The sequence below is a fragment of the Bos grunniens genome, chromosome 29 (genome assembly GCF_055505025.1).
Source record: "Bos grunniens cultivar Pamir isolate PY7600 chromosome 29, Bosgru_T2T1.0, whole genome shotgun sequence".
NCBI classification, from domain to species: Eukaryota; Metazoa; Chordata; class Mammalia; order Artiodactyla; family Bovidae; genus Bos; species Bos grunniens.
In genome coordinates, this window is record NC_141193.1 from 9,958,020 (window position 1) to 9,975,483 (window position 17,464).

Genomic DNA, 17,464 nt, shown 5'->3' on the forward strand with positions numbered 1-17,464 from the left:
TGAGAAAACAAATGGATCCAGAACAGAACCCTGAGTGCAATGGGTTAAAAAGAGAATGGGAGGTAAGGAAGTCAATGGAGTGGGGATGGAACAGTTTCAGAGATTCCTACTTTGTCTCTCCCAGACCAAAGGCTCAATGTGGGAACTTCTCTGGTGGTCCAGTGGTAAGAATCTGCCCTGCAATGCAGGGGACACAGGTTCAATCCCTGGTTGAGGAACTAAGATCCCACATGCTGTGGAGCAACTAAGCCCATGCGCCACAACTAGAGAATCCCTGTGCTGCCATGAAAAGTCCTGCATGACGATCTTGTGTGATGCAACTAAGACCTGATGCAGCCTAAATAAATAAAGACTCAATGCGGGGGGTTACTCCAACTCTTATCAATCCCAGTAAGCACTTGGGGACCAGGGATATGATCACCAGATAAGAATCCAAGGACTTCAGGGAAATGTCCTGGGATGCAGGACTTAACCCCTGGCAAGGATTCCAGTGGGTGGGGCAAAATCACTGTTTCGGTGGCTTATAGAAGCTTTGAGAAAGCAATGGCCTATGCTGAGTGAAACAGATATGCTTCAGTGGCCCTAAGAGATGACAGAGGAAGCAATGAAGAGGCTGAAGGAAGCAGACATGCTAGAATGGATATATTATGTGAGGCTAGAAGACCCATCAGAGAATTGTGTTCCAAGAAAGGGCCCAGAGGACACAACATTCACCAAGGCCATCAGGAATGTGCTACCGACAGGGGCACCAGTATCACCTGAAGCTCAGTGGTGGTTTCCCTCTACAGTCCAGGAGAGGAAGTCACAGAGCTGACATCCTTACTTCCCGCTCACCCCCATCAAGTAACAGTGAAGTGAAAGTCTGACTCTTTGCGACCCCATGGACTGTACAGTCCATGGAATTCTCCAGGATAGAATACTGGAGTGGGTAGCCTTTCCCTTCTCCAGGGGATCTTCCCAACCCAGTGATCGAACCCATGTCTCCTGCATTGCAGGTGGATTCTTTAACCAACTGAGCCACAAGGGAAGCCCAAGAATACTGGAATGAGTAGCCTATCCCTTCTCCATAGGATCTTCCTGACCCAGGAATTGAACTGGGGTCTTCTGCATTGCAGGTGTGCCGGGAGCCAGCGTGAGGAACTCCGCCCATGGCAAAGGTCATGAGGAAGGAGGCTCGGCATATGCAAAGGCGGGATTGAGCCTCAGGAGTCCCCCTGGAAATTCTCAAGCATCTACCCCCAAAACCAGAGTCTGCCTACTTTACTGCTTTGTGCTCTCACCTACACCTCTGACTTTACGGGGGGCTGTCCCCCACCACCATCTCTCTCTCTGAAAAGGAGTTAACTTACAGCTCCAGTTAATAAAGTTCCTGGTCGTGACAAGAGTGTTTTATTTTTTTTTAAAGGCTTAAAATGTATTTTAATAAGTTCATGTTGCATTATTCATTTCTCAGAAAAACTTCAAAGGTATTAGGGACAAATCAAACATGGTACGCCAATAAAAAATGCACAGCATAACTACCTAAGATAGGCAAAGCTAAGAGCTACCGTCTGACATTCAGCATACAGCAACCCTGTTCTCAAGATTGTACTAGGCCTATCAAGAAAGCTGTGAATGGCAACATCACAGACACAAAAGGGCCATTTCTGGGTTGTCCTTACCCAAGAAAAAGATGGAGGCAAGTTTAACACAAGATTTTTTTAAAGATACACTAAATGAAAATCTCTAAGAGAAAATGTCTTCCTTGGGACATGAAAGGGTAATATATGGGACATAACAGAACCGTATGTATGTTGTCTGTGACCTCTGTGGACATGTGCCTGAATTCCCACCTGGGAGTGATTGGAACAGTGGGGCCAAGGTCACTGGGGGATGTGTGGTTTTTGTGGTATATGTGGCAGGATCTCTGGGGTGAGACAGTGCACTAAGTCGTGTCCGACTCTTGCGACCCCATGGACTGTAGCCTGCCAGGCTCCTCTGTCTATGGGATTCTCCAGGCAAGAATACTGGAGTGGGTTGCCATTTCCTTCTCCACAAGAGTGTTTTAGTTCACAAACTCCTTTGGGAGTTCTCTAGCCTGCCTGAACAGGTTCTTCCGGCCACATGTGATCGTTCAGAGCCTCCCAACCGTGAGAGGCATGAGATGTTCTAAACTGTCTAAATACAGATTCCTTTGAGCAGTTAAAAGATTGATTAGAAATTGTATTGGTGAAGGGTTTTCATTTGTTGGGCCAATGTTTGCTGCTAAGTCTCCACATCCCCTGCCCTTATACACATTAATGAATGTAACTAGCATATAAGAGAAATAAGTATTAACCTTTGATATTAATCACGTTTAGACCTTGGGCTAAGCAAATTCTTTTCTTAATTAGAACCCACTGCACCCTCACCCTATAGGAATGTAACTTTATCTGGTGCCTTCGGAAGGTGGTGCCTGGTTTAGGAATAAATCACCCCTGGAGAAATAAGTGTTCTGGTTGACTGACCGCTATCACAAAGAAAGGGTCGTAAATTGTTAGCAGGCCCCCTGGCCAGAAGATGATGTAACACCCCTAAGACCTTTGTATACATTTGTATGAAGCACCTGATTTTGATAAAAGTCAGGACTGCTGACCCCACGTGACTTTTGTATTCCACCTCTGTGTATAAAAGCAGACCCGAAAAATAAAGAAACGGATCAGTTCCTGGAAAGATTGGTCTCCCCAGGTCGTTCTTTCTCTCACCTTCTGGCTGAATTCCCTGGATCCACCCAGGCTGGACCCCAGCAAGTGGCCCCCGGAACAGGCTATTCGAAGGTAGGTACCTCAGAACAATTAGGGTCAGCCCTGTTGCTCCCCCAGTGTTGAATTTTCGGGACGGATAGGACCCCACTCAGGGTGCTGCAGACCTCCCTGTAGGATAGACAGGGTGAGTAGGAGTGGGAAGTGTTAAAGGGTTAAAGAGAAACCCGGTTTCTGGAGTTAAAAGGGTTGAGGAAAAACCCGGTTTTTAAAGGCTAAAACTAAATCTTCTTTACTATACTTAATTTTCTGACATGGGTAACACTGAATCAAACGAAAGACAGCTCTTTATAGGAATAATTTTGCAGTTATTAAGTAAGAGAGGAATTAAAGTTAAAAACTCTACCATTCAATCATTTTTTCATTTGTACAACAGTGTCCCTGGTTTCCAGAAGAGGGCACTGTTAACTTAGATATCTGGGAGAGAGTAGGAAAACAGCTGAAAACTTACCATGCAGAACATGGCTCAGAAAAGGTGCCTAATGATGCCTTTTCCTTATGGAATTTCATTAGAGATGCTTTAGACTCGGCCCCTGATTCTGAAAAAGTACATCTTAAAGAGGACAGTGAAGAAAACACTGTAGTTAAACCTACCCCAGAATCTGAAAAGGTACATTTTAAAGAGGAAAGTGAGGAAAAAACTGTAGTTAAACATGAGGAGGATGAGAAAAAGGAGGACCTGCCTGACTATGGGCAACTAAGAAAGATGCTAGCCGCTATGGCTGCTCAGGAACAAGTTAAAGATAGGGACAAAGAACAAGATCAGCTCTCCCCTCAGGATGAAGAGGATTTAGACGAGATAGCAGCTCGATATCACTCTGAAGAAGATTGGCCTCTTTTAAATAAAGATGCCCCAAGAAGCTTAAGAGAAACTTCCCCTATCAGGCCATCTGCTCCAAGGAGCTTAAGGGAAATGTCTCCTATTAGGCCATATGCCTCTAGGAGCTCACGGGAGACATTCCCAGTTAAATTATCCGTAAACTCTGAACACCTAACAGTCCAACGAGCCCCAGAGTACAGAGCAAGAGACATGGGACCCATACCTTTGCCACCACCCCCTAGAGCGGGAAGTGTGGGGCCCATACCTTTGCCACCACCTCCCAGACCAAGTGCTATAGGACCCATACCAAGAGATATAGGACCCATACTAAAAGATATGCGACCTATACCGATGCCACCACCTCCTTAACGAAGTGGAAGACCTCCACTATCGGCTCCACAAGGAAGGGTTTTTTCTGTCCCTGACGATAAATTTGATCCCCAACTTGAGGCTTGTTTCCCTTTAATATTTGACCGTTATGATGAACTCGGAAGGGCTCTCGGATGGGAGCCCGTTCCTTTAAAATTGGTAAAAGAACTTAAAGATGCTTGTGCTTTGTATGGGCCTAAAGCCCCATACACAATGCAGCTGGTAGAAGCCTTAGCAGGCAAATGGTTGGCACCCCATGATTGGAAATCAGTCGCTAGGGCCTGCCTGTCTGGAGAACACTTTATACTTTGGAAAGCTGAATATGATTATCTTGTTCGCTGGCATGCCAATAATAACAAACAGGGACATTTAAACTATATCACGGAAGGTATGCTAGCTGGAAAATATGATTACCCCACACTTAACGAGCAGATGGGACTAGATAAATACGCTATACAACAGGTGGCTGATTGTGGCTTTACTGCCTGGCGTTCATTGCCCGACGGTAGGGAATCAAATTCTGCTCTATCTAATATTAAACAAAAGTCAGAAGAGCCATATGAAGACTTTGTCTCACGGCTTTCAGAGGCTGTCCAGAGAATAATTTCTGATTCTGAGGCAGCCGGAATATTGACAAAACAATTGGCCTTTGAAAATGCTAACTCTACCTGCCAGGCTATTTTACGCCCTATAAGAAGATCTGGAACCCTAATTGATTACAGGAGGCAATGTGCAGATGTAGGACCGTCCCTGCTGCAAGGTGTTGCGATAGCTGCAGCAATAAAGGGGAATTCTTATCAGCAGGCAGTCCAATCCTTTTTTACTAACAAGAATAAGCCAGCACAAGGTGATCCCAGTAACCAAGGCAGGAATAATTTGCCCAGAACTTGTTTTTCCTGTGGCCAGGAGGGACACATTTTTCGTGCTTGCCCTCAAAGAACACTTGGTTCTTATCCACCTAATTCTGCCCCACCGGCTGTGTCTGCTCCGCAAAATCCTGCTCCCCTGCCCGCGAACCCTAGGTCTCTCTGCCCTCGCTGTCAAAAAGGATATCATTGGGCAAGGCACTGTAGGTCAAGATTCCATAGAAATGGAACCTTTTTGGGCCCCAACCAGCAGTAGGGAAACGGACTGAGGAGCCAGCCCCAGGCCCCGACAACGACTGGGGCAGCCTCACTGAACCCATTCATTCCCTTCGTCCCGTCGCAGAACTCATCAGAGCAACCCCAGGCAACGCAGGACTGGACCTCAGTTCCACCACCTCAACAATATTAACACCAGATAGCCCCACTATAAAAATCCCTACAGGCGTTAAAGGTCCATTACCGACTGGCTTGGTGGGAATTATACTAGGCAGAAGTTTCTTAGCTATGCAAGGTCTTACAAATATTCCTGGAGTAATCATATATACAAGAGAAATTCAGATAATGATTTTACACCCAACTAAAACTTTTCAAATACATCAGGGACAGAGAATAGCCCAACTTTTGCTTTTGCCTTATCATACTGCAGTTGGGCATGCAGCTACTCAAAATGAAAGGCAGGACAAAGGATTTGGGTCTAGTGACATGGTTTTTTGGGTAACAGAAATTACTAAGAAACGTCCTATAAAATCTATTCTCGTCAGTGGCAAGTCTATTGAAGGACTATTAGATACAGGAGCAGATGTTTCTTGTATTTCTGGGAAAGACTGGCCCAGCTCCTGGCCCACCCATACTACTGAAAATGAGTTGATGGGCTTAGGAAGAGCCCCTGCAGTAGCTAAAAGTGCAAGATTTTAGACTGGCAATTTGAAGATACCAGTGGAACATTCCAACCATATGTAGTTCCTTCGCTCCCCTTTTCCCTGTGGGGGAGGGATGTGCCGTCTCAAATGGGAATGTTACTTTTCAGCCCTGATGATAAAGTGACCTCTCAAATGCTACAAATGGGTTATGACCCTTCAAAAGGATTGGGTAAACAGCAGACAGGAATAATTGAGCCGATTTGCCCAACTCCTCGAAAGCTACGTACTGGATTGCGGTATCCAAATTTTTAATGGAGGCCATTGTTTTTGCTGCCAACTCCATTGAATGGAAATCTCAAGACCCAGTGTGGGTAGAACAATGGCCTCTGCCTAAAGAAAAATTACTGGCAGCTAAAACGTTAATTTTTGAACAACTAGAATTGGGACATATTGAGCCCTCCAATAGCCCCTGGAATACTCCTACTTTTGTCATTAAGAAAAAAATCTGGTAAATGGAGACTTTTACAGGATTTAAGAGCCATTAATGCCACCATGGAGGACATGGGAACCCTACAACCTGGGCTCCCTTCCCCAGTAGCCGTTCCAGAGGGACATAATATAATTGTAATTGATTTACAAGATTGTTTTTTCACCGTTCCTTTAAATACTGAGGATAAAAAGCGACTTTCAGAAAATCTTAAGCAGCCTTATTTACGATTTCAATGGAAGGTTTTGCCTCAGGGAATGAAAAATAGCCCTACCTTATGTCAAAAATTTGTCAATGCCGCTTTAGAACATGTCAGAGCTAAATATGAACAAGTATATATGATTCACTTTATGGACGATATTTTAATAGCTCATCCTGATAGACCCCATTTACAAACTGTCCCCCAAGATTTGACCCAGGCATTGACAGCGAGAGGCTTAAAAATTGCCCCAGAGAAAATTCAGGTCAATCCGCCCATAACTTACTTAGGAAGGGTTATCAATTCAGAAACAGTGACTCATGCCCCATTACAATTAAGAAAAGATCACCTTGTTACTTTAAGTGATTATCAAAAACTTTTAGGCGAAATTAATGGATTAGGCCCTATTTAAAATTAACCATTGCCGAATTAAAGCCTCTTTTTAACATTCTACGCGGGGATCCTGATCCAACTTCTAAAAGACAATTAACTGCTGAGGCTCGGGAGGCCTTAGACAAAGTAGAGGCAGCTTTATCTCATAGCTATGTAAAAAGAATTGATTTACAAGCAAACTGGCAATTCCTTTGCCTAGTTACTCCAACTGCACCTACGGGAGTCTTATGGCAAAACGGCCCCCTAGAATGGGTCCATCTTCCCGCTCAAACTAAAAAAGTAGCGGCTTCTTACTTAGGATTGATAGCTACTTTGATATTAAAGGAAAAAAGCAGAGCATTGAATTATTTGGTAAAAAGCCATCAGAAAATTGTAATTCCATATAATAAGGAACAACTTGATGCTCTTCTAATGTTTGATGAAAATTGGCAGATTGCTATAGGAAACTATTTTGGTCAAATTTTTGCATCATTTACCCTCCAATGTTTTGTTAAATTTTATATCTAGACACCCAGTTATTTTCCCTGTTAGATACAAACAGTTCCCTATTCCAGATGCCAAGAATTTTGTATAAAATTTCAAATAAAACATAACACAGGCATCCCTTATAATCCCCAGGGACAAACTATAGTAGATAGAGCACACCAAACATTAAAAATACAAATTCAAAAAATTAAAGGAAGGGGAATTTTAGTTCCCCCCATCAGATCTTACAACATGCTCTCTTTGTAACAAATAACCTAAATGCTGATTCGTCCGGAACAAGATACAAAGCCGTTGATGAAATGGAAGGACCTCCTCTCCGGACTATGCAAGGTTCCTGACCCATATTAACTAGCGGTCGAGGATGTGCTTGTATTTTTCCACAGGACACAGATTCTCCAATTTGGATCCCGGACAGACTAATTCGTCATGTCACAGTCCCCCAGAGACCAGGTTCACGGCGCGTGCACTCGCTTGCTTCCCTCCTCCCCAGCCAGCTCTGGCCTCCGCGCCGCCAGCTGTGCCCGGCACCCTCCTTACTGCACCCCGTGACCTAGAGTCAGGAAAGTTTGTGCGGTGAGTGAGGGCCAGAGAGGAAAGCGTGCCCGCGGAGTGCCGTCCAGACCAGCGTGGCCTTGCCGGCGAGAGGGGAGCGCCCTGAGCCCAGGCGGTGGCTAGCCCGAGTCCGCGCACCCCGCCCCTCCGCCCGCCATGGGCGCCACGGCCCACAGCCTGCCACTCGCATTCTGCCTCCTGCTGCTAGGGACACTGCTCCCCTGGGCCAACGCCTGCAGCTGCTCCCCGGTGCACCCACAACAGGCGTTTTGCAATGCAGACATAGTGATCAGGGCTAAAGCAGTCAGTAAAAAAGAGGTGGACCTAATATAGTAACTTGTGAACAATGTATGCTTTCATCTTGTTTAAACCCTCAATATAGGGTTTGCTCCTTTGTGGTGTTTTGTGAACAATGTATGCTTTCATCTTGTTAAACCCTCAATATAATGCTTGCTCCTTTGTAGTGTTACAACGTCCACCTTATCTTATGATGTAACCACTTATTGATATAATTATGGTCTTGCTGTATTACAACAACTGTAGGATTTAATGCGATCGCAACAGTTTGTGGGCTTGCTTATCCTGGGAATAGCAGCTTTAATAACCACAATTACTTCTGTTACTGTGGCAGCAATATCATTGACTCAACAAGTGCATACTGCCCAATATGTTGATACCATGTCTAAAAATGTTTCTCTAACTCTAGCAACACAGAAAGCTATAGATAGAAAGTTGGAGATGAGGGTAGATGCCTTGGAGGAGGCAATAATGCATATTGGGACTGAGTTACAGGCTTTAAAGGTGAAAATGGATCTGTCACGCCACACTGATTACCGGTGGATACGCGTGACATCTTTAAAGGTAAACGAGACAGATTATGAATGGGAAAAAATTAAAAATCATATTTCAGGTGTTTGGAACAGCTCTGACATTGGCCTGGACTTAGGGAAACTTCATAATCAAATACAGACCTTGGAACACTCTCGACTGGATTTTACCGCCGCTGGAGCAGCTAATGACTTTTTTCACACCTTCTCTAACTTTATTTCTGGAAAAAACATTCTAATATCTTTAGTTATGCTGCTGTTGGTGCTCTGATTTTACTTCTTATAATCATTCTTCCTTGTATTGTCAGGATTCTTTGGCAGAACATTCAGAGGGTCACGACTGAGCTGCATCTGGCTGTTTTAAGAAATAAAAAAGGGGAAGATGCCAGGAACCAGCGTGAGGAACTCCACCCGTGGCAAAGGTCATGAGGAAGGAAGCTCGGCATATGCAAAGGCGGGATTGAGCCTCAGGAGTCCCCCTGGCAATTCTCAAGCAACTACCCCCAAAACCAGAGTCTGCCTACTTTACTGCTTTGTGCTCTCACCTACACCTCTGACTTTACGGGGGGCTGTCCCCCACCACCATCTCTCTCTCTGAAAAGGAGTTAACTTACAGCTCCAGTTAATAAAGTTCCTGGGCGTGACAAGAGTGTTTTAGTTCACAAACTCCTTTGGGAGTTCTCTAGCCTGCCTGAACAGGTTCTTCCGGCCACATGTGATCGTTCAGAGCCTCCCAACCGTGAGAGGCATGAGATGTTCTAAACTGTCTAAATACAGATTCCTTTGAGCAGTTAAAAGATTGATTAGAAATTGTATTGGTGAAGGGTTTTCATTTGTTGGGCCAATGTTTGCTGCTAAGTCTCCACATCCCCTGCCCTTATACACATTAATGAATATAACTAGCATATAGGAGAAATAAGTATTAACCTTTGATATTAATCACGTTTAGACCTTGGGCTAAGCAAATTCTTTTCTTAATTAGAACCCACTGCACCCTCACCCTATAGGAATGCAACTTTATCTGGTGCCTTCGGAAGGTGGTGCCTGGTTTAGGAATAAATCACCCCTGGAGAAATAAGTGTTCTGGTTGACTGACCGCTATCACAAAGAAAGGGTCATAAATTGTTAGCAGGCCCCCTGGCCAGAAGATGATGTAACACCCCTAAGACCTTTGTATACATTTGTATGAAGCACCTGATTTTGATAAAAGTCAGGACTGCTGACCCCACGTGACTTTTGTATTCTACCTCTGTGTATAAAAGCAGACCCGAAAAATAAAGAAACGGATCAGTTCCTGGAAAGATTGGTCTCCCCATGTCATTCTTTCTCTCACCTTCTGGCTGAATTCCCTGGATCCACCCAGGCTGGACCCCGGCACAGGTGGACTCTTTACCAACTGAGTTATCAGGGAAGGCCCATTAAGAAATACAGGAGAGGAATTACAGAGGCACTGCTTAACTGCCAGAAGTCAGAAAGCTCTAATTATCATAAGGCTGGCAAGATTGGAGGGTTAGCCATGGGGCCTGGAACCCGTAAGAAACAACTGTAGATATGATAAACAGTGGTATCCCTAGGCGGAAGCCAATGAGGATGCTGCTGAATATCTACAACCTGCAGGGAGAAAGAAGAAAGGAGCACAAGGCTAAGGACGGTCACCACAAGAAATAGTCAAAATATCTTTCTTAGTTCCTGGGTTTGAGCCGATTTTCAAGTCCCAAACTCAGTTACTGAAGAGGTAACTGAATCCCTAGGGGAAGGAGCATGAAACTATGATTCTCCTAGTTCTTCCCAAAAAGGAACTCATCATCTACTAAAAGAACTATACATTTGGAAAAGGAGAATATGCAAACATTTTGAGGATTTTAGACACAGGACCTGAACTGACACTGATGCCTTGAGGCCCAAAGCATCATCATTATTCCCATTAGAAGAGGTAATTTCCGCAGTCCCCAAGTGTTTAGTGGAACTGATATACTCAGGAGTAACCTCTACATTGGATCCTCGGCCTACAAGAGAAGGGCTATCACAGTGGGAAAGGCAGAGTAAAAATCTCTGAAACTCCCCCACTCTTCAGCCATGATAGTAAATAAAAAGAAATTACCATATCCTAGGGAGTAGGAAAGAGGAGAAGGCAGAGAAGGCAATGGCAACCCACTCCAGTACTCTTGCCTGGAAAATCCAATGGGCAGAGGAGCCTGGTAGGCTGCAGTCCATGGGGTGGCTAAGAGTCGGACACAACTGAGCGACTTCACTTTCACTTTTCACTTTCATGCATTGGAGAAGGAAATGCAACCCACTCCAGTACTCTTGCCTGGAGAATCCCAGGGACGGGGGAGCCTGGTGGGCTGCCATCTATGGGGTCGCACAGAGTCGGACACGACTGAAGCGACTTAGCAGCAGCAATAGCAGGGAGTAAGGAGAGAGGGACAGAGATTAGAGCCACCATTAAAGACAGCAAGGATACATGGATGGTGATGCTTACCATAGCCACTCGTAGAACTAAAACTCCCATCTATACACCAGGTGACATGGTAAGTTGCCAACTTTGAGTGCGACTCAAGAATACGAAAGTGCATTGCAGGTCCAAGTTACAATGCCTGAAGCCCTGCCACTTGAACCATAACATCCAAGAGACCTATGGGGTTGGAAAAATACACACTGTGGAGCCTATGGCAAGTCCCAGTGGGCAAAGCAGGTGGCTGAAATCCTAGAACAAGGCCAGGCTGTTCACAACAGAGAAATACATGCCTTTTGAGAAACAGCTCTTGGCATGTTATTGGAACACTTCATTATTAAACACTAAGTAACCAAGAATGGCCCCATTATGAGTTATATCAGACCTGCTGCCATTATAAGTTGGACCTATGAAGTCAAAACGTCAGAGCAGACCAGCAGCAGTCTTTCAAAAAATGGAAATTGTACCTCCAGAATCAAGACTAAGCAGAACCAGGGGATGCAGACAAACTGCATAAGCGGGTAGCCCAGACCTCTCGATATCCACCATATTTGTAAAAGCATCCCCACCCCTCGTGCAGAAGAACTCGCAGTCATCAGGAATGTCCTGTATAACCTGCTAAAGGAGGAAGTAAAAGCTCAAGCATGATTTATAGATGGGTCAACTTATGAGTGCCAACTGAAAATGATGACGGCCACATTCAGAAGAGGACTTAAAAGACAGTGGAGATAGAAAATCTGCCAGCTATCCACCTGACGATCCACCTTGTGCAGAAGGAGAAATGGCCCAAGGTGAGACTATATACACACTCTAGGTCAGTGGCCAATGGTCTGGCCAGCTGATGAGAGGACTGGAAGGAAAAGGACTAGAAGATCAAAGGGTCTGAGGGCTGGGATAGAGAATGGTGTGGATATATGTGTACAAAGCCAAAGATTTCTGCATCACACATTGTGAGTGAGTGAAGTCGCTCAGTCATGTCCGACCCTTTGCGACCCCATGGACTGTAGCCTACCAGGCTTCTCTGTCCATGGGATTCTCCAGGCAAGAATACTGGAATGGGTTACTATTTCCTTCTCCAGGGGATCTTCCCGACCCAGGGATCGAACCCGGATCTCCCACATTGGAGGCAGATGCTTTAACCTCTGAGCCACCAGGAAAACCCACATGGCTAAGTTGCTTCAGTCATGTCCAACTCTGTGCAACCCCATAGACGGCAGCCCACCAGGCTCCCCGTCCCTGGGATTCTCCAGGCAAGAACACTGGAGTGGGTTGCCATTTCCTCCTCCAATGCATGAAAGTGAAAAGTGAAAGTGAAGTCGCTCAGTCGTGTCCGACCCTCAGCAACCCCATGGACTGCAACCCACCAGGCTCCTCTGTCCATGGGAGTTTCCAGGCAAGAGTAGTGGAGTGGGGTGCCATTGCCTTATCCGGAAGCCCACATTAGTGCCCACCAAAAAGAATCCACACAAAAGAAAGAAACCACCAAACAGACAAAACGACTTGGCCTTCATCAGAAAGCAGGCCAGGATTCAAACCCAGGTGTTCTCTTAGCCAACACAATGACTTATAAAGAAAACATGTAGGGACTTCCCGGTGGTACAGTGGCTAAGACTCTGCACTTTTCAGTGCAAGGGGCCTGGGTTTGATTTCTCTGTGGTCAGCAAACTAAATCCTACATGTCGTAACTAAAAAGAGACCATGTGCTACCACTAACCTGACTCAGCCTAATAAATAAAATGGGGGAAAAATGTGTAAACTCCTATTTATATCTCATCCTTTGAAAATTTTTCTACCTTTTCAAATAATTGATAATGTACATAAAATATAATTTACTCTAAAAATCTTCATATCGTAAGGTGTATCAGCTTTTTTGTTTTGGGTTTCGTTTTTTTTTTTCCCCTGTGCCACACGGCTTTTGGGATCCTAGTTTGCCAACCAGAGACTGAACCCAGGCCATCAGCAGTGAAAACAGTTTTTTCTTAACTTACAGGAAAGAAACAATCAAAAAAGTTTGGTGACCACAGCTCTATTCTGTCATTACATAACTACTGCTGCTGCTGCTGCTGCTAAGTCGCTTCAGTTGTGTCCGACTCTGTGCGACCCCATAGACGGCAGCCCACCAGGCTCCTCCGTCCCTGGGATTCTTGTTGAATTAGGAGAGATGTTTGTTAGCCTAGGTCTGGACTACTTCATATGGTTTATAGTACCTCTTAAAAGTCTAAAATCAAATTCCTTACTAATGAAGCCATAATTTATAATGCTTATTTTTTTCCAAGGGAGAGATAATTCCACCAAAGTTATAGCTAAAAAATCTCGTTTAACAACTACATATTCCCAAAGGGACACACTACTCCTACAAGTACTGCACTGCCAGGGTGGTGCACAGAGCTGACAAAACAAGCTCCTATTCTATCTCCTTGTGCCAAAAATCAATGTAATATGAAGGTGAAAGAAGAGAGTGAAAAAGCTGGCTTAAAACTCAACATTCAAAAAACTAAGATCATGACATCTGGTCCCATCACTTCATGGTAAATAGATGGGTAAACAATGCAAACAGTGACAGATTTCATTTTGGGGGGCTTCAAAAATCACTGTTGACAGTGAGTGCAGCCATGAAATTAAAAGACACTTGCTCCTTGGAAGAAAAGCTATAACAAGCCTAGACGGCGTATTAAAAAGCAGAAACATTACTTTACTGACAAAGTTCTATAAAGCTATGACCAACCTAGACAACATATTAAAAAGCAGAGACATTACTTTGCCAATGAAGGTCCATCTCGTCAAAGCTATGGTTTTTCCAATAGTCATGTATGGATGTGACGGTTGGACTATAAAGAAAGCTGAGCACTGAAGAACTGATGCTTTTGAACTGTGGTGTTGGAGAAGACTCTTGAGAGTCCCTTGGACTGCAAGATCAAACCAGTCCATCCTAAAGGAAATCAGTCCTGAATATTCATTGGAAGGACTGATGCTGAAGCTGAAACTCCAATACTTTGGTCAACTAATGCAAAGAACTGACTCATTGGAAAAGACCCTGATGCTGGGAAAGACTGAAGGTAGGAGGAGAAGGGGACAACAGAGGACGAGATGGTTGGATGGCATCACCAACTCCATGGACATGAGTTTGAGCAAGCTCTGGGAGTTAGTAATGGACAGGGAAGCCTGGTGTGCTGCAGTCCATGGGGTCACAAAGAGTTGGGACACCACTAACGGAACTGAACTGAATTCCATTTAATGAAGCAGTGCCTCTTGCTGCCAGGTGGGGGCAGGGTTGCTCTCTCAGAAAAATCACCAGACCTCTCTCAGCAGCTCATTTGATAAGGATTGGGTAAAGATCATTTGAAAATTTACAGGGATAAATTAACATATAGAGTCCTACTTTGTGTCCTGTACTCTGCCAGGTCATAGGGAATCAATATATAACTTGCACAGACCTGATGCCCAAACTTAGGAAGTTTATGGTGGGCAGGCAGAGTGGATTTGTCTCGGGGAGGGAGTAGTGGTGAGGAAAGTGATGAAGGGGTCTCAATGGCTATGTTGATGATCTGGACAGTAACCTAAAGACTGTGGAGGGGTACTGAAGAATTATGAACTGAGGCATGAGACTGGACCAACTTTTTTATTTAGAAAGATCACTCCAGCTTCAAGATGAAGAATGGATTAGAGACAGCAAACCAGGGCCAGGGAGCCAGGTTACGTCTATTGCAAAAACCTTGAGGTCACTGACCTGAATTAGGGTAGTGGCAGTGGGGTAGCTTGGACAGTTGAGTGAAATAGGAGGAGTAGGTTCAATTCATTTTGGAAATGAATTTTGGGGACCAAAAGAATTTGTGAATCATCCAAGTAATACTGCTCATCCAGAAGGCAACTGGATGCATAGCTCTGAAGCTCAGGAAAAAGATTGTTGTTCAGTCACTAAGTCCAGTCCCACTCTTTGTGACCCGGTGGACTGCAGCATGCCAGGCTTCCCTGGTAACAGTGGCCATTAAAATCATGGAAGTGGATAAAGTGGCCCAGGCAGAGAAAAAGCTAGGCTTCTTGATGAGGGCGAAAGAGAGTGAAAAAGCTGGCTTAAAACTTAACATTCAAAAAACTAAGATTATGGCATCTGGTCCCATCACTTCATGGCAAGTAGAAGGGGGAACAGTGGAAGGAGTGACAGATTTTCTTGGGCTCCAAAATCACTGTAGAGGTTGACTGCAGCCATGAAATTAAAAGATACTTGCTCCTTGGAAGGAAAGCTATGACAAACCTAGACAGCATATTAAAAAAGCATATTAAGAAGCCAACAGAAGTCCATATAGTCAAAGCTATGGTTTTTCCAGTAGTCATGGAAGGATGTGAGAGCTGGACCATAAAGAAAGCTGAGCACTGAAGAACTGGCACTTTTGAATTGTGATGCTGGAGAAGACTCTTCGAGTCCCTCGGACTGCAAGGAGATCAAACCAGTCAATCCTAAATGAAATCAACCTTGAATATTCATTGGAAGGACTGTTGCTAAAGCTCCAATACTTTGGCCATGTGATACAAAGAGCCAACTCACCAGAAAAGACCCCGCTGCTAGGAAAGATTGAAGGCAAAAGGAGAAGGGGATGACAGAGGATAAGATGGTTAGCATCACTGACTCAGTGGACATGAATCTGAGCCAACTCCAGGAGAATAGTGGAGGACAGAGGAGCCTGGCATACTGCAGTCCATGCGGTCCCAAAGGGTCGGACACAACTTAGTGGCTGAACAACATGTAACTGGAGGAACATTAATGTTTGAACAATGGGACAGAAGATATACCTCAAAGGATCACGAAGAAGTTATTAACAGCAAAAACATAAGAGGAACACTAGAAGAGGGCAGTGTCCCAAGCACTGTGGAAACTGTGTTTTAAGAAACAGGAAATGGGGTCACTGGACATGGTAGGTTAAAGGGTATTACCATGCGTTTCTGTAATGGCACAGAAAAATCAAATTTAAAAAAAAGGAAATGGGTCAACAGGATAAAAAGGTGCTACTGAGAGATCAAGTAGGACGAGAGAAAAGTGTCCTGAGAAAGAAGTGAGCAGTACTGTATAAATCCAGTGCTTCTTAAACTTTAGTGTGCATACAGACCACCTGGGGATCTTGAGTAAATGCAAATGCATTTGGTCTGTGGAGAGATCTGAGATCCAGTGTTTCTAACAGACACCCAGGTGATGCAGGTGTAGACAGATCTTTTAAGTAAAAGACATTTGCTGGAAAGAGCAAGATAAGATGTTAGCCAGAGGGTGGCATGGTATTAGACTCACACTGGCATATTGTCTAAAGCTCCTTCCGGAGTCAGACTTTTTGAGTTTAAATCCTGACTCTCAACAAATATTTTCTGAATGAATAAGTAAATGGGCCAACAAAAGGCAATGTACCCCAGGGGTTGTTAAAGTATAATCTTAAAAACTGAAAATATGACTCATAATAATATATACACATGTCAAAGATTTTATTCAACCTATTAATTAACAAGAGAATAAATAAAACTTAAAACTGGTTCAAAAGAGAATGCTAGGAAAGGAGGATCATCAGCTAAAAGTCCAGATAAGAATGATATGAATTTGCATTCTAATACATAAATACAAAACCAGCCAATGTCTTAGAAGGCTGCTGCTGCTGCTGCTAAGTCGCTTCAGTCGTGTCTGACTCTGTGCGACCCCACAGACAGCAGCCCACCAGGCTCCCCTGTCCCTGGGGTTCTCCAGGCAAGAACATTGGAGTGGGTTGCCATTTCCTTCTCCGTCTTAGAAGGCAATCTTACCAAATTACAAAATACCTAGAGCAACAATAAACAGGACATCAAACGAAGGTACACACCCCACTGGAAAACCAGGTAATCCCCAAGTTAGGCAGGCCTGCTTTACCTTTATCAAAAGGATACCTAGTAATAACTTTTGCCTATTTCCAAGTTTTGGATAATTTTTCTTAACAGGGTCAAAAGTAGAGACTAGATTTGCATAACAGCTCTGCCACACTAGTTATATGTCCTTGAGTAAGTAACTTGATATAAAATTCAGTTTTCTTATTTGTAAAATGAGGACGGTAACCACAAAAACTATTTTTTGAATTGAGGTAACATACGTAAAGCATTCAGTACAGTGCCAGGAAGGTGCCATAGAAAGCACTTCATACATGTTAACATTCAGCACCCTCCACCAACTCTTTCATCTTGTTTTTCTCATTTCCCTTTATGTAACAGTCCAACCTTTTTGCACCACTTTAGCAAATATATTTACACATGCGCGCACACACACATTTCATTTAATTTTGTGTGTGGCCATCCTGCATGGATCGACCAGGGATCAAAACTGTGCCCACTGTGGTGAAAGCTCAGAGTCTTAACCATTGTATCA

At 44.2% G+C, this 17,464-nt stretch overlaps 1 protein-coding gene and 1 long non-coding RNA gene across 2 annotated transcripts in view; one reads left to right on the top strand and one right to left on the bottom strand.

Annotated features, from left to right (window-relative positions):
- SLC3A2 (solute carrier family 3 member 2) overlaps nt 1-17,464 on the bottom strand; it is a 39,821-nt gene that overhangs the window by 19,203 nt on the left and 3,154 nt on the right. The gene's annotated exons all lie outside the window — the stretch shown is intronic.
- On the top strand, nt 2,671-9,940 carry LOC147341999 (uncharacterized). The gene is made up of 2 exons (XR_015157491.1): nt 2,671-2,795; nt 8,948-9,940. It is a non-coding gene; the product is annotated as an uncharacterized LOC147341999 (long non-coding RNA).